The 24,314-nt window shown below is 45.9% G+C and overlaps 1 protein-coding gene across 3 annotated transcripts in view; it reads left to right on the plus strand.

Moving 5' to 3' along the window:
* The window catches only part of NEXMIF (neurite extension and migration factor), a 165,674-nt gene that overhangs the window by 68,397 nt on the left and 72,963 nt on the right, over window positions 1-24,314 (plus strand). The window contains exon 1 of one of the 3 annotated variants that reach the window (XM_065689779.1): window positions 11,606-11,621. The exons of the other annotated variants lie outside the window; for them this stretch is intronic. The gene's annotated coding sequence lies outside the window, so the exon portion shown is untranslated. Of the gene's footprint in view, window positions 1-11,605; window positions 11,622-24,314 lie in introns of those variants that run through there. 3 annotated transcript variants of the gene reach the window in all.

Below are 24,314 nucleotides of genomic sequence, written 5' to 3' on the forward strand. Positions count from 1 at the left end.
AGTCAGAGGGGTGATTTACTGTGTGCTTTCCCCCATTGCTATGCAGCAGGCTGGAACTGTTGTGTGGGGTTTATTATTTATTTTATTTAAAAACCCCTTCTTTTATTGGATTTGTGAGCTTGCTTTGTGGTTTGCCGAACGACCAGTGTTAAAAATGACAGTCTTTGGCTGTAGGTCTAAAGGTTGTGATAGCGAATCGGAATTCCAGCGTCGGAAACTGGGCTTTGTAGGAGGCAGACATATAAATCAAGGCTGAGCTGATTAAATGTGCTCCTGTGTGAGGCTCTGTGGTGGGGCTGACAGTGTGCAGCTTCTCAGCTGAAGTTCCTGAGGGGTCAGGATGCATCGGTGGTGTAGGGGGAAAGCATGGACTCCGGAATGGGGGTAAAGTGGTATAATGGGGACCATGGATGGATGATAGCAGTGACCCTGCTGAACCTCCTGGCCAGGTGACCACTGTGGTGGCTGAAATCAGGACCTCAAGTCCTCAAGTCAGGGGCCTGTGTTCAATACTGGTTTTTTGAGTTAAGTCTGAGCCGATGTTATTTCTGGCACTCAGCAGTGATCTCATGGTGGGGCACGCGATGATGCACAGCCTGCTTGGTATGGGTGATTGTGCCAGTGTCTGTGGTAGGAGAAGCCTGGTGGACCAACCGGCTGTAGGATGTGTGCATGGTGTGGATCTGACATGCATTTTCACCCTCTGGCGTGACCTGGTGTGGCTGTGTCCTGTATCTGAAGGGGCATCTGCTTTCATCCAGCTTCATTTCTCCCCAGGGCTGCTCAGCACCATGGGCTCTGCCATCAGGGCTTCAGCCTGCCGCCTTGCTGCAGGAGGCACTTAAAGGCAGCTTGGCTGAATTCAAGGTTGTCTGCTACTTCTCAGTCAAAATGCGTATCACTCACTCTCTTTTGTCTCCATTTCCACATTTCTTTTAGCAGTCTCTCTTTAGGCATTGAAAACTTCGTGTTCACCATTCCAAAATACTCTTTCCAGTTGGACAATGAGAACCAAATGAGTCATTGCTTCTTCTTGTGGCTGAGAGACCTCCTTAAGGGACACATCAGGCATATATGTATGAAAACAGGCTAGAAGCAGCATAACATGTTTGCAGTAACACACTGTCTTGAACACTTCCTAAAAGCCTCACCAAGGGCAGCTCTCCCCAGCCAGGGCTCTTACCCTGCGTGGTGATGGGGCACCCAAAAGGCATTTAGAGGCATTTAGAGATGTTCTGAGTCCCTCTCTCACTGTGTGTTAAAACAATATTGTGTCAGCACGTACCTCCACCGGTGACTGTGCTTTTAATGAATATGCACTATGCTGAACATGAAATGTAGATAAATCCCCTGGGGACATTCTTCTTTTTTGACTGCTCTGAAATCCTGTTCAAGCGCATTCAAGTTAGTCATCCAACATCTGCTTGCTTTTCCTTCCTATCAGTATTCATCCAGAGGTAAGCTTGGAGGCAGAACCTTTGCCAGCACTTCCCTAAATGCTCAGTAATACACAGGGAGCACAGGAGAGTGCTCAGATGTTGTTCATACAGTCCAACAGCAGCAGAATGCAGCTGCCACCTGCAGACCGGCGTTCGCAGGGTGACCCTGGCGTTTGGGCCATACCTAAAAGCTTCTCTGTGAACCCTAAAAAATGGGTTCATGATTATTTATTATTTTAATTTATTTTTTCTCCTTTTAATTCTTCATCTGCAACAGCTTGATTTGTGGATGGTGGCCCTGGAGGACTGGAAGGTTGGGAAGGAGGAGGGTGGATGTGACTGGCATGGGAGCTGTAGGAAGCAGCCGTGGAGCTGAGGCATGGAGAGCAGTGCCTCGATGCCAGCCTTGCTTCGGAGCATCTTCCATAAGGCTCAGCCTAAGAGCCATGAGAAGGTAGCTGGCTCTGTTGCTATCGTTGTTTACTCTTCCTTTTACACCTTTGTTCTTTTGGTATCTTCTTTGAGAATTCAGCTCAGGCTGCCGACGTGCTTCATTACAACAGTTATCCCTGTTTGCCCTGGTTAGTCACTACAAACGAGCTGTTGCATTTGATGCTAACCCGGTGCTAACCTACTGCTGCTTTTGATAATATTAAGAGTCATAACAAATAAATGTTCTACTTGTATAAAGGGCCCTTCTATCCTCCTATGCTTTTTTGAAGCTTGATTTGTAGCCTTTTGTTTCCATCCCAGCACAACCCGCCTCCAGGCTTCACAAGGACAGGGTTTTGTTGTCATGAATTTGGCAAGTTTTAGTGTGAAGAACAAGGAGATGTAGCAGGCTAGGTGGAAGGGAACAACACATGGGCTCTTTTTTTAGGTGGCCCATTGTTTCCAACTAGTGTGTCTTTTCTTTAGGTGATGCTAGGTATAAATTAATATCTCTAAAACGTAGAATCCCAGACTAGTTTGGGTTGGAAAGGACCTTAAAGCTTATCCAGTTCCAGCCCCCTGCCATGGCAGGGACACCTTCCATCAGACCAGGTTGCTCCAAGTCCTGTCCAGCCTGGCCTATAATAGAGGCATTTGGAGTCAAATGAAAACTCCTCCTTGTTTAGCTTTGTTTGTTGATGTTGTTGGTGGGCTTTTATGTTGAACTGTTTATTTACCAGTTGGGTTATATGGTGACCGGCTCAGCGTTCCGATTGCTGTAGCAGAAGACTCTGATGCTGTAGCAGCACTTGCAGTCCTGCGGATCATTTGTAGAGAAGGCAAAACATGGGAAAAGCAGAGCTTCCCCTGTTGCACCCTGACATCTCTGCATTTGGTACCTCTTCCCCCTTTGATCCCAGGCTGTCTGATAGCAAAGAAGCCAGGTTATAAGGCTTCAAGCAGCAGCAGCAAAGCCAGTACCTCTGCCTTCAGCTGATGCCCAGTAGCCATTGGTCTGACTCTTAATAGTGGGTGCAGTTTGGTTTCAGTGGTGGTTATGTTGAAATTAATTCTTATTATCCATCCTTTGTTCTTGGTCACCACTCTGTGATTATTTTGCATTATTATTTTTTATTTTTCCACTGCAAATTAAACACAAGGCATTACGGTGGGTTGCAATCCCAAGGGATTAATTCTGCAATTTCCAGCCTGATGTTCTTTTGTCCTGGAATGAAAATGGTCGTCTCAGGTAATCGCTATTTTTATACAACCATTTGTTCACTGAGAACTGGGTTGAGAACTCCAGTAGCGTGTCATTGACTGCTGAACAGCCACCATGCAATTCAGATCACTTCTGGACTTGGCTGTGCCATTATCGGAGATGGAAAAGCTGGTTAAAAACATGACCTCGTATGGTCTTATTGACCTCACTCAGGGTCCCTCCCTCTCAATTCTGTCTTCTTTTCTGGTGTGACTCAGGAAACCTTCATTTTAGGTAACAGATAGAAATACTGATGTACAAATAACAAATTGTACCTTCACTGATTCTTCTTGTGGGGAAAAAGCAAGACGTAAAATGCTCCTGCAGTATGTGGTGGTTAGCTAAGGACCACAGTGCTTGGGTGCATACTGATGTCTTAGTTTTTGGAGGTGGTGATAGAGCTGGATGGTTTCCCTCCTCCAACAGAGGGGCACGACATCAGGTGTTCAGATGGAACTCTAGGAAGTGATGCTTGGATTGCATCCCTGCAGACCTGGGCTTGGACGGAGAGCACTTGTGAAGGAGCTGAGATGATGTGAACCTATACTGTTCCTGGCTCCAGAGTCCAGAGTCTCCCGAACTCATCATTGACCCCACCAAAAGGCCATTTGAAGATGCTTCTGCATCTTATTTTCTTTGAACCCCATCTCTTCCCCACCCAGCATGTCTGGCCATGCCTGATGGTGGGCCAGAGACTCTGAGCAAGGTGCTGGCGAGCTTGCTGGTAGCAAGGGCTGTGCCACCTTCATCTGCTGGTGGTCCTGCTGGGTAAGGAATGGATGCTGTTGTGCTTCCCAACAAGATGGAATTGCACATTTTTAAGTGTTCAAAATGCTTCCCAAGCATTTTTGTGGTCGGTCCCCAACCCAGGAGTATTGCTTTTTCCTAAGAGAAAAGGAAACTGAGGCAAAAAGACTGAGTGTCAGAGACGTCATGTAGAGTGCTGATGGTTGATGGATGCAATCCATTCAGTGGACCAAGCTCCTTCTAAATGAAACTATTAAAAAGCTAATAGTGAAAATTATTCAGATAATAATTGCCCAGAGAAGCTGTGGCTTCCCCATCCCTGGCAGTGCTCAAGGCCAGGTTGGACACAGGGGCTTGGAGCAACCTGCTCTAGTGGAAGGTGTCCCTGCCTGTGGCAGGGGGTTGGAATTGGATGAGATTTAAGGTCCCTTCCAACACAAGGCAGGCTGTGGTTCTATGAAAATACTGAAGCAAAAGAGATCAAAATGCAGAGTGAAAAGCAGAATACCGTTAACTATCCATATGGTTTTTTTAGTCCACACACAGTGGAGATGCCTACAGTTATTTCTCAGGAATTATTGGATTCAGTTAACATTTAAATGCTGTTGTCACTTTTTCAAGGCCTCCTTTTTTGAACCAAACCCAGCTAAACCTCTTGGACGTTGCCTTAGTGCTGAATTGGCTCATGGATCACTATGCTCTGAAGTTTGTATTAATCAGCACTCCGCAGTCAGTGTATTGTTGCTTCATTAACCTACTTGTTTTTAAGTATCTGTAAATCACAAAGAGGAGAAGTCCTGCTGCTCGCTGAGAAAGCAGCCCTGTTTGCAGCATCTCTCCTCTTGAATCACATTTCTGGTTAGCACTCAGGGCTTGGGGTTTTTTCTTACCTGTGAAATTTGTGGTGTAGCCTAGAAGGACGTTTCAGATGTGTCTATCCAAAATTGCAAGTGCTGTTGCTTTTGACATCCAAGCTCCCTGGGGATGTTTGGTTCTGGAATACGTCTATTCTCCCAAGTGTTATTTCACTGCTCACAATGTCACAGCTAAGGTCTTCTTGTTCAGTAGGTAGATTTTATTTGTCAGTATGCTGTGTCTTACGGAAGAAGCAGGGAATTGCAGTGAAAATGAATTAAGTGAATAATTACAGGAATTGTTAAAGGATACTAATAACTGTTACTGATAGAGGGATCCTTACTGGGTGTATAGGAGGAAAGGAGGTTGGCGTCAGGTTGGACAAACCAGCAGTGAGTTTGTATTAATATTTCTCTGGCTCAAAGTGATGCTGTTCAGTGGTTGTGGCCTGCAGCTCTGAAGAAGACTTTGAGGGGAATGGAAAGGAAAAAGAAAGGGTTGTTTTGCTGTTGATACTAAGGTTTGTACATTGACAGCTGCAAAGTGGTGAACTCCCTTAGTGGCAAAATGGACCAATACTCATCATTACCAGCTTCAGTTTTAATTTGGTGGCATCTGAGCACCTATTTGGACTATTAGTGATGAGGGGACGTGGGGAGTCAGCTTGTGCCATGTGCGCAGACCCGTGTTGCACACCCAAATTTGGAGTTAGGAGTAAGCAACTCATGAGCTGCTTTTGTTTTTCCATTATTTCTTGGAATTGCAGTGTCGAGGTAGTAGGGAGAAGTGGATGTTTTCTGTTAGTAGCCTCTATCAAGTATTCTCTTGGTGTCTGGCTTTTGCTGGTGGTGTCAGCGCAAGTGCTGTTGAAAACTCTATTGTTTAAGTTTTGGCAACTCAGATTTAGGGCATAAGGCACCTCTGTGCAGCCGAACCCAAAACATGACTCCTGGTGGTAATTTGTGATTGCAGGCACTGAGTGTGCAACTTGTTTTCCTCTGAAACGCAGTCTGTCCTGCACCACAAGCTGACAAGCACCTTTTTGAACACTGACTACACATAAGCATCGGTTCTGAAATGGGGGGAGCTTTCTCATGGAGTGAGATGCTCTAGGAGAATCAAATACATATTAACATTTTTTAAACATAAAGAATAATTAAACTTCAATAGGATCTGATTGCATTTGGTGTGAGTTTTTGATATCCATTTATCTCACACATTTAAATGCAACTGCATTTCTATATTGCTGTTTTTGTGCCTTGTGGAAAGTACCATATGCACTGTTGGCACTGCAGGACCTGACTTGTGGATGGAGGATTTCTAAGTGTACAAAGAAAACATGGGTGGTTTCAGTGTTGCCTTTTGCTGTTGCTCCCTACAAATAAGCAAGCAGCATACCCTGCACCCCCTGCACCCCAAACCCTGTTGAACTGAGGCTGAGAGGTTTGGGCTTGTTCTGCCTGGAGAAGAGAAGGCTCCTTATGGGGGGATCTTAGAGCAGCTCCAGTGCCTAAAGGGGCTACAGGAAGCCTGGAGAGGGGCTTAGGACAAGGGCCTGTAGGGACAGGACAAGGGGAATGGCTTTAACCTGCCAGAGGGGAGACTGAGATGAGCTCTTAGGCAGAAGCTCTTCCCTGTGAGGGTGCTGAGGCGCTGGCACAGGGTGCCCAGAGAAGCTGTGGCTGCCCCATCCCTGGCAGTGCTCAAGGCCAGGTTGGACACAGGGGCTTGGAGCAAGCTGCTCTAGTGGAAGGTGTCCCTGTCCGTGGCAGGGGTTGGAACTGGATGAGCTTTAAGGTCCCTTCCACCCCAAACCATTCTGTGGGATTCTGTGATAACTGGGGACAAAATGCACTGAACACTTGGGCTGTTGATTATGGGCTGCTTGCATAGAGATGCTGTCGCCTCCTCTGCTCTGCTGCACCAGCCCTTCAGAGGCAGCCTGAGACCCTGTGCTGTGGATGTGTGTGAAGCTGCAAGGCACTGGGCTGCTTCTGATAGATCTGCTTTCAGAAGGGATATGCACTGATTCCTCAAGAAGGTGACAGCTCATCATTACCCAGTTGGGTCACATACGTTACGGTGGTGAAGGATGTTTGATCAAGTGAAGCCTAAGGTAAGATGTGAAGAAACACGTTGTAAAGCGTGCTTTGTTCATGCAAAACATCGAGGTGGCTCCCTGGAACCTAATGCAAACATGTAATAGCTCTTATTTTATCCTCATCTTGTGAAATGCGCTAAGCTGAAGTGGAAGCAGCTGCCTCCTGTGCAGAGAAAGGGAGGCAGACCCTCCTCTTCATCCCCCCCCCCAGCCCCTGCCTTCAATTAGCTGCTGTTTTGCCTCTGAGAGTGCTGCATTATGACCACTCCTACTGTCAGAGACATTAGTACATACGCAGCAGAGTAATGAATTTGTAAATAGAGAGTGGGGCTAACGAGTGTCCTCAGCTCAGGAATGCGGTGGGTATGCACGAAGCCAGGTGTATGGGGGGGGAAAAGGGGGGGGAAAAAGCATCTCCAGGCTGGATTGTATAATTAGGGCACATGGTGTAACTCTTTTGTTTTGCAGAAGCCAGCTTTATTAATTGATGTAGAAGGTTGCTGTGTGCTATTCATTGTTTGATTAAAATGCCTGTATAAATAATTAGGCCTCTTCTGTTTGTTTTATTTTTGCACCCAATTTACATTTTCATACAGAATAAAAATGAATGAGCAAATGCATTTATTCTCCAAATCATTCTTTTTTAACCCAGAGCTGTTCTCCCCCGGTCACCAACCGCTGCAGTAATGACATGACCTTTGTGCCACGCTATTCCAGACCTCAGGAACTCCGTTCTCTTTGGAGAAGCCGTGGTCCTCCTCCCTCCTTTGTGTGTGTGCTGCGGGTGGGCGGGCAGGCTTGGAATCCCTCTGGAAAACCAATGTAAAGCGTGTGTGTATTGAGGCACTCCTGGAATCCTGGGGTCCGCTCTGGATGTGACGGTGTTTTGCTGGAGAGAGGAGGCTTCAGGCAGATGTGGATTTGCTGCTGTCTGCTTTCAGGGCTGTGTGAGCAGGTGAAAATGCTGCTGTTTTGTGCAGCAGGTGGAGAAACCGCTGTAGGTCTGGAACCGGGGTTGTAAAGGGTCCCTTTAGAAGTGTTGGGAACTGGTTTTGTTATATCAGGGACTGCCTTTCTGTGTTGCTATATCAAACATCTGCCTCTCTGCAGGACCTGTGGAGCAGTCTGTAAGTAGGGAATCTTCATCCTACGGTGAAATCACTTTGCGCTGTGCACCAGTACAGTTGATTCCTGTGCATCCTTTGCCTTTTCCTTGAGAGAACTACTGAGGGGCAGTGCAAAACTTGTTCATTGTTGTTCCCTCATTGCTTCCTGTGCTATGGTGGGAAGCTGTGGTCTCCCCCTGCTCCTCTGGATCCAAGAAAGCCAGAGGTGAGCATGGAGGGGGATGGCTCACACACACTTCCACATCCTCGTGGCAATGTTTGCAAAATGGCCTGAGAAGGGGAACGGTTTTGGAGACCTGAGGTCTGATAACCAGCACTCTAAACCTTCGTCTCCTATATCCGCCTGTTTGTAAAGACAAACATAGGAAGTGGAAAATCGATGTGCTCTTGGTTCATTAAGAGTGCTTAACATGGCAGTGTGTGGCCAAGGCGTCACACCCAACATGATGTCTGCACAAAGAGCAGGAAATGAGGAGAACTTGTTTTTTCCCACTCATTTTTATCCCCCTCCATCTCTTCCTGGCCCACATGAACTGTCCCACAGTGTAGGAAGAGGGTGTCAGAGGAGCTTTTCTTTGGCAGGACACGGCAGGTCCTCCCTCCTGGCAGGGCTTCCGGAAGGTTTTTCAGGCGTGGATCGATTGTTGAGCACAGTTTAACAGCACTGCAACGACAATAAGAGAGAGCTTGCTCCATGCTGATCCCTGGGGAGAAGTGAAGAATTGTCACTGTAATAAGAGGCTCAGTTAGGAGTAAGTATCTCTCCCTGGGAAACGAAGAAGCAGTGGCTGCCTGGCTAAGGCAGAAACGCAAAGTGCTCCTCTTCATCTCTTAGCTCTCCAGCCAGGCTTTGGTGCATCCCACATTGTTACCTTCTCGCTTTTGTGTTGGTAATGGTGGCATCTCTGTGGTTGTCCCAATACAAAGAAGATACCAGAACCAGAGCCTCCTGCTGGAGGTCTGCAGTGCTGCTGACACTGCTGTCGGTGAGTTACTCTGCAATCGTTCTGCCCTGATTTACACACCATTTGGTGCTGTGAGGATTGATCTGTGGCCCGAGCAGTCGCTGGCTCAGTGCAGCGCATCTTTTACCGACGTCTTTTTCTCACCTTTCCTCATCCTTTTCACTCCTTGTCCTCATCCTCCTTGCCTCATCCCCCCTTCTCTGGTTTATTTTGTCCTCTGTGCAGTGGGACATTGTCTGATGCTGCGCTTGGAGAGGTGATAACTTGTCCCTCTGCCAGGGGGGGTGGATTTCAACCAAAACCTTGCCTTGTAGTTGAGGTTTGCTTGTATATAGAATCATAGAATAGTTAGGGTTGGAAAGGACCTTAGGATCATCTAGGTCCAACCTGGTTTGCTTGTATGTGCTGTAGAAATGTATGCATACAAAAACAGCAGAATTACAGAGTGGTTTGGGTTGGAAAGGACCTTAAGATCACCCAGTTCCAACCCCCTGCCATTGGCAGGGACACCTTCCATTAGACAATGTTGCTCAGGCCCCATCCAACCTGGCCTTAAGCATTGTCAGGCATGGAGAAGCAGGCTTGTAGAGTGTTGGCTGGGCTCTAGGAGATACCGTAGTATTTTCTTCCTACCTTGTACCTGAAAACTTGGGTTCTGTTGCTTGAATTTACTCCTTGTGTACTGAGAAGTCCTCGGAGGAGGCTGTTAATGGGGTATTAGTCAGGGTGTGAGCTGCAGGGAGCCAAGGTGCTCGATGAGGCTCAGGGCAGTCGCTGGCCTCAGGCTGCAGCCCCAGCCAAGGTTTGGAACTGGTGTCACACTGGTGGGACAGGCTGGCAAAGTTTAGACTGTTATAACTGTTACTTGATGTTGGATGCTTTAATCTGTAGTATTATTCTAGTGAAGTTACATTTTGGAAAAAAGTATTCTTTTCCCAACCTAAATGCTGCATCCTCTATTTATTCCTCTTGCCTTCACTGCCAAACACAGAGTAGTCAATGGGTGGAATTTTCTGCAGGAAATCCAGACTTTTCACTGTTAAAAAAAGTTGAGAATACGGCATGAAGCCCATGCATGTGTCACTGAGCAAGTTGTAGTGCACACAGCCAAATCAGCATGATCCCACCCTCACTTTTCCTACCATTTACATAAAACCAGCCGCAGGGACTCAGCCCAGCAGGCTGTCTGTAGCGAAGTGCTCAAGGGGTGTGTGAATAAACAGTGCCCAGTGGGCTCATTTTGCTGTATGTCTACTGCCTGGAAGGACTGGAATCCTGGACATCCGTGTCCAGCTCCTGATCCTGCTGTTCTGCACTCTTTGGTAAATTCCTTAGTGCCCATCCACAAAAGGAGGTGAGTTGAACTCGTCTGATCTGGGGGTTGAGGTTTAAGTAGTATAAAGCGTGTTTTGCCATAGTCATGCTCGAAAGTTTCTATAAATACGGTTTATGGTATGTACCAGGTGCATGTCTGTTGTCGTAAGTATGCATTGTTAGCATAAAATTGCACATGATGAGGAAAGTGTTGGGGTTTTCCTGTGTATCTTGCTCTTCTCACAAACTTCCCAAAGAAATAACTTTGTTGGCAAGAACTTTCTTGTTTAGGCTCTCACTGAGACAGAGACCACCTGGGAAGTTTGAGTAGAATCCTGTCATTGCAAGTTGAATAGCAAGGAAACATGTATCTGCTTAAAAGAAAAAGGATAATAGTTTTTGCAGGGGTTTAAGTCTGAAGTACGAAACTTCAGACTGCTCAAAGCATTATTTTCACTTCAGAATGCTTTTGGTTTGTGCTGTAAGCAACGAACAATCTGCTGTAGCACAGTGATGCTGTAGGTTTCAGGCCACGAGGCTGGGTATTCCCCCTTTTTTGACCAAATTACACTTTTCCTGCCTTTATATCTGAAATTATTATGCTTTAGTATTGCAGAAAAAGAAGATGATGGAGGTTTACTGTGCTGGAGGTAGGGCATGAGTGGTTTTGCTCTTAGTGCAAGCTTCAGCACAGCATAGCTATGTGCACTTCAGCTTTTAATAAGCAACATCCTTATTTGCTCAGGCACATCATAAGGAGTTGTACCTCGTCTGTCACTGCTCTCATGACAGTAACTTGTCCATGTACACAACTAGTGAGGATTTCATTTGTTGCCTAATGCTTCCACCCTCTTTGTCATGTACATGGCTCTGGTTCTGCTGGTGGGGTGAATGCCTGCAAACAAATGTTTCCTGTGGTGTCTCAGGATAATGCAAATAATGGAGGAAGAAGTCCAGGGAATTGAACAATGCGCTCCTGTCCTCTGTTGCTTTTAGAAGCTTCTGCAGCTCCACCATTCGTGGCTTTTCTCTGCTCTCTAATGCAATTTGTTCATTCTGGAGAGGGCAAACCCCACTAGAAGTTCACATCCAGAGCTACGCAGTACAGCTTGGAGGCATCTCTGACACATCACATGTCTAATGGATGGTGGGTCTCTGGCCTGGGTGCTGGTGATGCAGCTCAGCAAGAAACAGTAGGGGTAAAGAGTTTGAGTAGGTTGGAAAGATGCTTGTTGATTTTATTCCTTGTCATTTCAGACACGGTTCTGCGATAGCCTCTGTGATCTTCAGCCATGCATTTATGTGGGCTCCGCTGAGTTTCACAGCATTGCTCTTCCACCATGACAGTGCAAGGTTTCCATGCATCCCAATCGGAAATAAGTATCGTTATTACACATTCTTTGACCTTGGCATGTTTGTAACCCTTGTGATTGTTAGAGGGGGAAAAGGAGGACTTCTGGGAATAATTGCCTTGTTTGTTCTCTATCTCTGAAGCATTGATACCTGCAGTTCTGTGCTGAGATAATTAAATCTTAGAACCACAATCGCACTGAGGGAATCTCTCTGTTTCTGCAGGCAAGGTTTTATTTTGTCTGTAGGTATAAAAGTGCCTTTTCCATTGGCAGACTCTGCAGTGACTTCTGGAAAACAGCTCTGCTGAATGTCCAGCTGGAGCTGCTCAGCTCGGAGATAGGAGTTCTGTGAGAGAGATGCTCAAGTCACCCTTATAAATAATCATGTGGAAGCACGTGCACAAGCGAGTAGTCAGGAATCAGGTGGTGCTTCTTGGTATCCATAGTGAAAACAATTTTAGAAACCACTCCTCTCATAAACACTGCATTTTTGGGATAGCTGCTCTTGTATTCTCGATTGCCAAATGCATTGGCGTGAAAGCAGCTTACCTCAAAAATTAATCCGTGCCTGCTGTCTTTTCCCAGTGGGATGACAAGTGCTGCTGTCAGCGGAGCTGGGGAAGCTCCATGAGAAATTTAGGGGAAAAAAAAGAATAGTGAGAACTGAAAAAGAAAATGTTTGGGTATTTTGAAAAAAACTGATCCCACAAACTGGCCTCTTCCCACAGCACCTTGTGTTTTGTGGGGTGTAAGAGGCTGCGGAGCCACAGCCCAGAGCTTTGTGGTCCTCCTGCCACACGCCAGATCATAGAACCACAGACTGGCTTGGGTTGAAAGGACCTTGAACCTCATCCAGTTCCAGCCCCCTGCCACAGGCAGGGACACCTTCCACTAGAGCAGGTTGCCCCAAGCCCTATCCAACCTGGATTGCTCTGTCTGGAGAGCATCCTTGCATAGCTCCACTACAGCTTTGGGTCTGGCTTTTCTTTTGGGGCTTTGCTGGCAATCTGCTTGAGTAGGAGAGTGGAGCTGGAGCCCCCTTCCTCCTATTTGAACTTCCACAAAGGTGGTTTCTTGTTTGCCTGTTAAGATTTGCCCCCAGTGTAAGAGCAGGTTTACATAGGAGCCAGAACATCCTTTTTTAAAATGTGTTTTCTCTCTTCTCTCCTTTCCCTAAGGACGCGGTAGGATATTCTTTCAGTGTAATCGAAGTCATTTCAACATCTTGTTTTCTAGCACCTACAATTTGTACAGAGAAACTTGGTTGTGCTGTGAAGAATATCTAGAAAAAATAAAAGCAGAAAGAGTCTTGTTAGCAGCTGGGATAGACTTGTACTTGCTGTCAGGATGTAGACCGTGTTTGCATGGAGGCACAAGCCTGTCTGAGGGTGAGAAGCCAGCCTCGGGAGACAAGGGCTTGCTGGTTTACATGGTGTCATCCGCAGTCTGAATGTGGAAAGCAGGTAACTTCCACCGTGGGACTCCGACAAGTGGGGGAGCTTCATCAGGCCTGCTGCGTTGTGTGTGCCCTTGATGAAGGTGCAGCAGGGATCCCAAATCTGGTCACAGAAACCCACTGCAAAACCCTCCCTTAACAGAAAAAGGACCTTGCAGTATCCTGAAATCATGCTGGAAAGAAGCACATACATAATCTGTAATGGTGAGATACCTTTTCCAGCTCAGTGACAGCTCAGGTATAACCTTTGTGGCAGGACATCATTGTGTGGAGGTGAAGCTTTAGGCAGGGGGGCTGTCCAGAGGGACCTTCTGAAGTGTGGCTGGACATTGCTGCAGAGGTTTGCTTTCTTGCAGACTGCTGAAATCCCATCTGGTGAAGATACCTGTAACAAATCTGGAGGTCTGAAGTGCTCAGCTCTTCCAAATGAGCCCAGCTGAAAGAACCTGGACTGCAGGGCTGGAGGAGAAGTCAGGGAGCTGCAGGGCTAATTGCATCTCTTGGCTGCAGAGATTGATGCCGTTTAACCAGGCTCATCTAACCTACAAACCCCTTATGCTCAGGACAGCAACCTCTTAAGTGTGATCATCTCATGTGGTGTTACCTTCCCAGCACAGGTAACACAGATCTATTCTCAGCATTAAATTCACATTAGCTGAAGGATTAATGGAGGAATATTCCCTCTGAACGCTCCCGGGGCTTTCCTGCCGACCACAGCACTTGCTGGCACTGTCTTTACGTTGGGTGATGCTATAGTAGAATTTCCATGGTTTTAGCTGTAAATTAGCACACAGTATCATAGTATAGCTACCAAAATCCTGTTCTTTTTCATAAGGACTTTCTTCCTTATTGTACAGTTCTGTCCTATGTATATTGAGTTTCACAGTGATATTCTTTGCAGGCTGTGTTGTGGGGCAGTCTTCCAGACAGGCATGCCGCAGTGAGTAGCAAGGTAGGGTTTGCAGTTGACCATTCTGTATCTGGTACTAAATGCTTTCCTTTGGGAAGCTCTTCACAGCTTTGCATCCATGGTGATTGACAGATCTGTGTCTGCTTTATTGCAACTTCGGGGCTGCGTTTTCCAGAGGAGAACACTGTTCCCCTTAAATTTGAAGGTGTGAAACATGCTGCTTGGCTCAGGCTTGCTGTAAATCTGGCCTCTGCGAGCAACAAACATCGACATTTTCACATTGTAAAAGCTTGTCATCCCTCCTTCTAGTGTTCTGGGGAGGGAAGAATTGATGAGAAAGTTCATGTCCTTGTGAGCTACCAGAGGGACTGCAGCATTTGAGCTGCAGAAGGTGGACGCTGGAATATTGCAGTGGTGCAGGGCTGGGAGGAATCCTATAGATAAAAAGGCAATTCCATGGAAAACTGTAAAAGCACCTAAAATGTATTTGATCCTATTCCTCTGCCTGACTAAATAGGATATCAGGAGGTGGAGGCACTCATTGCCAGGTTTTCAGTCAGATGCTAGAAGGGAGCCATGGTGTTTGCTGAAGGACATTCAAACCTCCCTTTGTCATGGTAATGAGGCAGTGCCTGGGCAGCACACACTGCCAGCCACTGCAGTGCTTTCCTCTGGTGCTCGTTCAGACTGTTTGGAGAAAGCAAGAGGGAGGCAGGCCATGAACGTGCAGTTGACCCAGTCTGAAGCACATCAATAAGCTATAAACACTGCTTTGTGCCGAGAGCCAGGAGAGAGCCATTAGATGACCTGTCTTGCAGATTTTTCTTCTCCTACAGATTAACCTTTTGTTGAAGTTCTTGGGAATACAAGAAGGGAAATAGTGAAGAGAGAAATAAAGGGGTGGTTTCTGGTGGGGGGCCATGGGCTCCACATCTGGCCACTCCCCATCCGGCCATGGCTTAGCTCAGTCTGGGACGCTGCTTCTCAGGTTGCAGGTTGGATGAGGATGTTGTGCCTGCCATCCTTTAGGAAGGAGATATATCTCTCATGTTATTGCTGCTCCTGACTGCAGAAACCCAGCCTGGCACTGCAAGCTGCTGTGGAGCAGCGAGGGGGGATTACAGTGTTATTTCTTGGCGTGGGTCTTCCTCTCAAGTTGGGTGTTTTGTTTCTGTTTTGTGTTTTTCCCTGCTCACCACTCTGAAAGACAATCCCATGGTTTAGCCCTTCAGATAACAACCTGCCACATGGGGCACAGCTACCAAGTGTCTCTCTGTCTGTAATGACAGCAGTCATTAAAAGATGCTGCAGGCTGGCATCTGGCCTAATGTAATTTTTTAATTATCTTCTTTCAATATAACCTTGACTTAGGTTAGTTGGTATATTCTGGGGGAAGTGGAATAGGAGCCGTGTGTTGGTATTGAACGTTTCCTGATACAAGGCTTAATCTTACCTGGCAGGATCTCCTTGGGCAAAGTGTGATTGACTTGAAGACACACTCTGCCTGAGAAAGGTTTGTGGCCCTGGCAGGTTGGTGCAGTGTCGCGGTTTAAACAAAGTCAGTCTTAAATCGTGCAGTTGCTCTCTCACTCCCCCCCTTCTTGCCCTCGGCCTACTCCCGGAGGGACAGAGAGGAGAATCGAAAAGAATGCAACTGCCACGGGTTGAGATAAGAACAGTTTAGTAACTAAGGTATAACACAGATCACTGCTGCTACCACCAATAATAATAATAATAATGATAAAGGAAATAACAAGGGAAGAGAATACAACACCTCACTACCAGTCGACCGATAACTCGGCCAACCCCACCCGAACGAGCACCGACCGATACCTCGTCCAACCCTGCAGTCCCTAGCCCTTCTGAGTAACTCCCCGTTACATCCCGGGCATGACGTGCTGTGGTATGGAATACCTCTTTGGTCAGTTTGGGTCAGGTGTCCTGTCTCTGCTTCCTCCCAGCTTCCCCTCCTCCCTGGCAGAGCATGAGGCTCAGAAAGTCCTTGGTCAGACTAAAACATTTGAGCAGTAACTCAGTGTTATCAGTGCTGTTCCCAGGCTGAAAGTCAAAACACAGCGCTGCACCAGCTACCAAGAAGGAGAAAAATGACTGCTACTGCTGAACCCAGGACATGCAGGAACAGTTAAGGTTACTTAAAGCTGCATCAGTTTGACACTGTGATATGGCTGAAGTGCATCAACTTCCATCACCTCCTCATGCACATGGTTTAACATCTCTTTTTCCCATTTTGACTGCCTTTGTGGTGTTCATCACCATTAGAGACCTGCTGCAGTTTTGGGAGATAAAGTGAGGACAGGATTGAGTCACAGAATCCCAGGCTCATTTGGGTTGGAAGGGACCTTAAAGCTCATCCAGCTCCAACCCCTGCCATGGGCAGGGACCCTTTCCACTGGAGCAGGTTGCTCCAAGCCCCTGTGTCCAACCTGGCCTTGAGCACTGCCAGGGATGGGGCAGCCACAGCTTCTCTGGGCACCCTGTGCCAGCGCCTCAGCACCTTCATGGTGAAGAACTCAGCTTTGATCTGGTCTGGGGGAGCCATGCATGCACACCTTTCTTTTTCTTGGTCCAGATACTTATAAGGTACTTACATGAAAGTCCACAAATGGGTTTTATGTCAGTATATAAAATCAGAGGAGAAGCAGACGTTGGAGATCAGAAACAGAAGTTCCCAGTCCCACTCTTGGTTGGTGTGGGGTTAACCAAGCTGATGAAGGATTTGTCCATCCTGGCTGGTTCCCTTGCACTGGCATGTTTACTGCATCCCTCGAGATTCACTGTGCATCCTAATAGGGCAAGAAGATTTTCATCTTAAGTTTTGTTTTTTAGTAACTTCATCGCATTTTTCCTCCTAATAGCCCCCCATGCTGGTTTTTCTGCTTGATGTTTATACCTTTCAAACACATATAGATACATATCTTGTCCTACTAAGCTGTGTTCTTGCTTAGAGCTGGACATATTAAAATCTTTTGATCTTTCCTTCGAAATCTCTCCCTTCAAACCCTCAAACATTTTTGTTGTTTTCTTTGTACTCCATTCAATTTGTCAATGTCTTTCCGGTAATGAGGTGTCCAGAAGTGAATACATTATTCCATTTATGGATTAATTACATCTGTAGAGAGAAGAGACTGTAACATCCTGCTATGTGATACGTGTTTCTGTGTTTTCTGTCTCTGAAGCTAAGCTGTCTTTTTAGCTGCCGCATCCTCCTCCAGTTTCATCTCGAGCTGCTTGCCCTCTGCCTTTCCGGGTCCCAGTTTGGATGGATGCATTCCCAACTTCTTCTCAGAGCATGGCTGTGTTCTGGCGATAGATCTCTTCAGTATTCTATTTCTTCATATGATTTTTCATCTTCTTTCAGAGCCGGCAGGGTTGGGAGGGCCTCCTGAAGAGGATGGGGAAATGTCTTCTCCGAATGATGTTGATTTGACAAGGTGGTCCTGGGAGAGGATAGGCACCTTTCGTAATTTCAGATGTCCCAATCATCAATCAAAGCAATACTTTTTCTGTATGTATTTATTTTTCCCATCAAGTCCTGCCCTGCATTTCAGTGCATAGTAGGTGAAATGTAATGAACCATATTCTTTCCTCTTCCAGACTGCTCACAAAGCTGTTCAGCTTAAATCTACCACAGATCCTTGTGATACGTTGGCAGCTTCCTCCAACTCCTTTGTTTTCAGTTGGCCTTCAGTCTTGCAGGTGCTAAATCCTAATCCCTTCTAAAGCAGGGGGAAGGGAGGCAGCTCAGATTTTCACAGGACTGTTGCTTTTAATTTCAGGATCGACTCTGGAGCATGCTGCTGTAATCCACGAGGCATTTCCTTTCTTCTTTCCATTAAATAAATAATTTGTGCTAACAAACCAACTGTGCGTATCAAGAGGTGTTCTCTGCAGATCTGTACTTCTTGCAGCTTGATGAGCTGCTGTCTGCAACCAGATACTTGCTTCTTCATGTTTTTTTCCATTCTTTTTCAGGGAATGGAAGCTAATTGCATCCATCCGTTTAAGTAATTTCCAGAATTAGGTATCAGACTTCGGGTTTGAAGGAATTTGCTAAATTTCCCTTTTAAAAACTAATTCCTCACAAATAACAACACTTGATTTCTTTGGTTAATTGCACAGATTGAGCGATTTGGCACATGTCTGCATTTTCCAGATACTCCCTTTTCCTCTCCTTCAGTGGCAGCTATTTTTATAAGCTCGCCATCGCTCGCTGATAGCGCAGGCATCTTTCCTTAATTTACTTTTGAAGACAAATTTAATAAAGGAATTCCCCTTCTTTGCCATATTTGAATCATTCTTTTTATCTTTTATTAATTCCCCGACTTCTTCTAAACCAGGTTTCCATTTGTCTGTTTACAAAGAAGCCCTTCCTCGTTCCTTAATCCTTTTGTCTAGCATTAACTCATACTGTATTTTATTGTTAACATTTAATTGACTCTGTAGGAATTAGATGTCCGTGTGGTACTTGCTTGTTTGTTCTCATCCTTGTTCAAAGTAACATTCTTCTTAGTACTCCAGCTGTTACGAAGACATACTGAGTGCTTAAATGCTTAGTGGTTTTTGGGGTGGCTGTGCTTGTTTTGGGGTCGGTTTTGCTTTGTTCTGGGTCTGGTTTAGCAATGTTATGTTAATGGTGGCATTCTTCTGAGGTTGCCAACTCGAGTTTTCAGTACAGGTGGGATTTATGGAATCTGCTTCATTGCCTTTATGGATATTGGTGGTGCCTGATCTGGAGAGACACTGAGAAAGTCTTACAGAAATGAAGCTGAAGTTTCCTCCATGGCTTTAAATGACAAAGGAAGCAAGTAGCCTCATTTACCTCAACTGACATAGTTTGTGGCCAGTGGTCCTCAATTTTAGTAAGCCCATGATGAAAAGGTAAGATCCCATTGAACTCTCTAACAGCTGTAATGCAGAATTACATCCTAACTAAGTACAGGCTAACTTGGAACCGTCCTTTGCCACTTAAAATCCTCTGCAATGGATTGGCCTGGCCATTTATTTTTCGTACTTCTCAATATTCTTCAATCCACCTTTGGATTTGCAGTAAAAGGCTACAGCCTCTTTCAGTTGATTTTTCAGTGCTGATAACTCAACACAATAATTTAGTTAACCTGAGCTTCCCTGTTGAATTTAAGCTTATTGGCATTATAATTAAGTGTGACATGTAACACCACCCCTCCAACTTTCACTCCCAAATCTATTAATGTGTAATGATGAAAAGTATGCTCTATGCATAATATTGTTTGGGAGTTATAGATCTTACATCCTTGTTGTCTGCGAGTAAAAGAGTATTAATGCATTAACTCATGCTGGCTGAAGTTTGCTGACGACTGGAAACGATCTGGCATTTCTTCGGTTATGGTGACAACTTATCTTAGTGTAAAGCAGGAAGTTAGGGGTGTGTTTTATTAAACCTTGAGCTCAAGTATTTCAGTTCAGAGTCTTTTCACTGTGCTCTCTAATGTGCTAATTATAAAACCCTGGACTGCATTACATCACAGCCCATAGTATTTATAGGACTGCAGCTTCTTTGGCTCAACTTTGGTTTCCATCAACTTAGAAAATTGGATGAAGGCCACAAAGTCTGATGAAGGCAGTTAGTGGCAAACCCTCACCCCCCGCCATCAAAAACCTCTGTTGTGATTTATTACCAAGGCCGTAAGCCATTACATCACTGGCATGTAGTTAGATTTCATTCTCCTCCTGTACTTAGTGAAACTCCGGAATGAATGCCCATGAGGAATTAAGCTGTAAAGACTTGAGTGGAGGAAGTGCGTTAAAAGCAATTAGCAGAAATTTAACAAAGCAGATGAAAATCAAATCTCGGTGCTCTCAGAGTTTCCGACCCGGCGCTCCCGGTGGTGGTGTTTCCAGGAGGAACGTGTGTGCTGCCGACAGCACTCACGGCTTTAGCCTGGCTCCTGCATGTTCGGAGCCAGCAGGAGCCAACATTTACACAGCCAAGAGTGGTTTTGTTGGGTTTGGGGGGTTTTTTATGTTATTGTCATGACCGTGTTTGATGGAGATGCCAGTTCCTGACTGTCTTTGGTCTGGGGTTTTTTCCTTATGAAAGGCAAAGGGGAGCGGATTTTAGATCAGGAGAGGAGAAAGCAGAAGTAAATGGGTGCTTGGAGACACACTGAGCACAGGCGTTTAGGGGAAAACCTATTTCACTTTATTCTGCAAACAAAATGGAAGCATTAACAAAAGCAGTGTCTGATCCACCGAGGGTTGGGGTGATGGACTTAATGCTTTTAGAGTAACCATTTAGAGTGTGCCCCACTCCTGGTGTGGGAGTGAAGCATCGCTTCAGCTTCAGCAGTCTCTGAAAGGCGGTGAGGTGGAGGAGACTCTTGTTATTTCTTCTAACAGCACTATGCTATAACCCATCCATTGTTACCAGCGGAGACTGAACTGGAACACTCTTTGAAAGGAAACAGAATTAGAAGGACCAAGATGCATCAAAATGCTTTGGCTCTGCTGAGTTTGGTGTGCTGATGCCTGACTGGTCCTGGGGAGGAGGATGCAGCGCAGATGTGCGCTGGGCATGCTCTGCAAACCCAAAGGAGCCCTGGGGAAAGGGTGGCTGAGAAGCAGAACCTGCCAGATGAGCAGGGATCTGCTCATTGTGGGTCCTCTCCCACTGGTAGATAGTGTAGAAGTGTCTCTGTGTCCAATAGAACCAGTGGCAGCCGGCTCCAAGACTAAAAGGCCAAAGCCCATCAGTGACGGTGGTAACACGTAAGAAGGGATAAGAATTGCTGCACAACATCGGGCAGGAAAGGGTGAGAATGTGTGAGAGGAGCAGCCCTGCAGACCCCAAGGTCGGTGCAGAAGGAGGGGAGGAGGTGCTCCAGGTGCTGGAGCAGAGGTTCCCATGTAGACCATGGTGAGGCAGGCTGTGCCCATGCAGCCTATGGAGGTCCATGGTGGAGCTGTTTTAAGAGCTGGGTTTATCTCTCCTCACCTTACTCTGGTTTGATTGATAACAAATGAAGCTGATTTCCCCAGGTTGAGTCTGTTTTGCCCATGGCAGTAATTGCTGAGTGATCTCCCTGTCCTTATCTTGACCCAGGAGCCTTCCATTATGTTTTCTCTCCCCTGTCCAGCTGAGGAGGGCACTGATGGAGCAGCTGGGTGGGTACCAGGGTTCCAGCCAAGGTCCTCCACCACCCCATGCCAGCGTTCCTTGCTCTCCCTACAAACTTCAGAGCTGAGAAATCATTTTCCAATTGATTCAAGATTTTCTTTTCTGAGAAATGATTTTCCAAACTGCACCTTCCGACAGGCATCAGGATTCCCAGCCTGGCTGGGGGCTGCATCCGCTCTCCAAAACCTCCGGTATTATGGGTATTGTGAATTTAATGTAAAGGTGTCAGGTATCTCTGAAGAGAAATTAAGAGAATGTCAAAGGTAAAAACTAAACAAAAGGGCAGACACAAAAAAGCTGTAAATGAGGTGGAAATTGCAGGCAAATAGACAATAGAGGAAAGTTTAAGTGGCAATTTGTTCTCTTTTGCACAAGGAAATGCACTTCATTGTGAAAAAACACCCCTATCTTTCAGGAAGCTGCAGTCCTAAATACAGAACTAAATATACCCTGAAAGCCCCAAACTGGTTATTGTGCAGCCCCTGGGAGGGGTGGGAAAAGGAAAGTGAGCATTGATTGACAGGGTTAATATGTTCTTAGTAAATGTTTTATTTAAATATTCATTTTCCTCATTTGCATAATGTTTTTGCATCAGGCTGTGTCTCAATACAGCACCTTTCTCCTGGGTCCTCATCCGTGAGCAGCAATGGGCCAGGATCTCTGGGTTGTTCTGGGTATGTGGCAACCAGAAGGGATCCTTCTTGTGAGCTGCGGAAGCTGTAGAGTTCTCAGTGGATTCATCATGTTCTCCTTGACATAATAGCTCACTATTTCTCTTATAGCTTCGAGATAAAAGCAACAGGACTAACAACTAGTGAGGTGAGAGCTTGAAGGTTCTTGATGATGATGATAGTCAGAGAGAGAGGGGTACACGCTGAGGCAGCATTTCCAAAGCATTTCTGACAGTTTTTCAGGGAATACAGGAGACTTGTTTTTGCTGTCTGTACCGGCGTGACCATGCAAGTGCTCTTCCAGTTACTAAGTTCTGGAGTTGGACTGGAAACCGTAGCTGGAGCTGAAGCAATTCCTCTCTGTCCCCTGGTGACATGGCCACTGTCTTTATGACTGCTCAAAGCACCATGAAGTAACTCAGCACCAACAGAGATTCACCGAAATAGGTGATGGTCCAAGCGTGGCTACGGTGGTTGTTTTTCATGCTGGATTAGATGAAATGCCCATCAAAACTGCAGCTGTGCAGGATGTTATCAATTAAGAGGCATTTGTATCTGGCTCACATGCTGGTGGGGGAAGGAGGAACAATTTCTTCCTTCCTTTTTCTCCTTCTTAATCCCTAACTATGTTACACCAGAACAGGTCCTGTGCTCCTGAGGACGGGCTCTGGTGCCACATCCCTGCTCACAGGCAGAGCTGCAGGGCTGCCTTTACAGCATGCAGAGGTTTTCTTCCTGGGGTGCCCAAGGCAGCAGAGCCACCACCATGGTGCTGAGGAGGATCATAGACTGGTTTAGTCTGTAAGGGACCTTAAAGCTCATCTAGTTCCAATCCCCTACCATGGGCAGGGGCACCTTCCGCTAGATTGGAAGGAGGAGAAGGAAGGATTTTTCCACGTGGGTTGGGAGGATGCAAAGCCAGCAGTGCCTGGTGAGTGAAGAACTTTGCCATGCTGTTTCAGGCATCTTGGAGTCCTTGTCTTAGATCAGGGGGGTTGGAACTGGATGATCACAAGGTCCTTTCCAACCCCAATCCTTCTATGATTCTATGATCTGGGCATGGCCAAAGCCTTTCCAGTTTTTGCATCCTGTGGGCATGATGTGGATCTGACGGTTCCTCCCCACCAATGCCCTTGTGCACCGTTCTCGATATGAATTTCTTTAATCTCTTCTCAATGGGAAATTTGTGACTATTTGCTCTTCATTGCTCCCAGCCCTAAAAGAATTCGTTGGGATAATGTCAGTGACATGAGGGTTTCCTCCCAACCTCCTATTTCCATGGCTCCAAGACTTCCTAAATGTGTCCCTGGGACAAGTCCTCATCTTTGCATGGGGATTTTGTAGGGTGTTGAGAGATTCAAAACGTTTCTGTGTAGTAGCACAGAGATCTTGATTTGGGTGAGAAGCAAGTAGCATAAACAAGGCTGACTTCTGCATTAAAAGGCAAGCCAGGCAAAATGCTGATATCCTCGCTCTAAAAGAAAACAAAATTAGAAGAAAATAAATCCAGACTCCACAACATTTGTGTAAACGCATGAGCTTGAATATCCACAGGTTCCTAATATGCCTGTGCAAAGCTTCACGTGTTCTTTAAAGCTCAGATTGCTTTTTCATATGCGAATTAGTGATACGATTTTGTGCTGCGTGAAAGAAATGATGTTTAAAAGACCTGATGAGTCCTGGGTTGTCTGCATCCCATAATGTCTCCAGCCTGCATGGTAGGCGTCAGGCCCTTAAGTGTGTCTGCATTTTAATTCAAAAGATGCCGTAACCATCAAAGATACTATAAATGCTTCTGAATGTGTGGATTTTTTTTCTTCCCTGCTATATCTGCATATCCTGGGTATTAAAGGGAATGTGTTTTCCTTGAAGGAGGTAGTTTGTGTGTTGGAGTTCTTAGGACATCTGCAGCACCCATTTGTTTTATCTCAATTTATCTCATTTTACTTATTTGTGGTTGGTTGTGGTTTTGTTTGAAATGAAGTTTAATGCTAAAAGCAATTTCTGGAAGTGGAATAATGCAAAGCTGAATCCGAAATGATGATAAATACTTTGAGGAGGAGGGACCTCATGGTGGTTTTGCCATGAACAACCCTTCCACACTGAGTAGGTCAGCTGGAGGGTGCTCCTGAGAAGCTGTGGTTAACCCAGACATTGCCTTTCTTCTCCTCTAGCTGAAAATCCCATCTTGTTATTGATGTGAGGCTAAAGAGCAGATGCATACAGTAAAATACAGCTTATTAAACTGTGGTTTTGCTTGGTTAATTACTTTCTCTGCGCTAATAGAGGATCAGGGCTGCGACTGTTGCTTTCAGAATTCGGCAGGTTCTTTGCTGCTGCTGTAGAAGTGAGTCAGTACAGTTCCTGCTTTGATTTACAAAATTGGATTTTAATCTCTTTGAAACCATTATGCTAAATCAATTTTTAACATAGCAGAGCATGGAGGTACAAAGCCCCTCTTGTTCTCCAGTTGCTAACTCTTTGGATGAGTGAGCACCATATAAACAAGA

The sequence above is a fragment of the Lathamus discolor genome, chromosome 9, assembly GCF_037157495.1.
Source record: "Lathamus discolor isolate bLatDis1 chromosome 9, bLatDis1.hap1, whole genome shotgun sequence".
Classification (NCBI taxonomy): domain Eukaryota; kingdom Metazoa; phylum Chordata; class Aves; order Psittaciformes; family Psittacidae; genus Lathamus; species Lathamus discolor.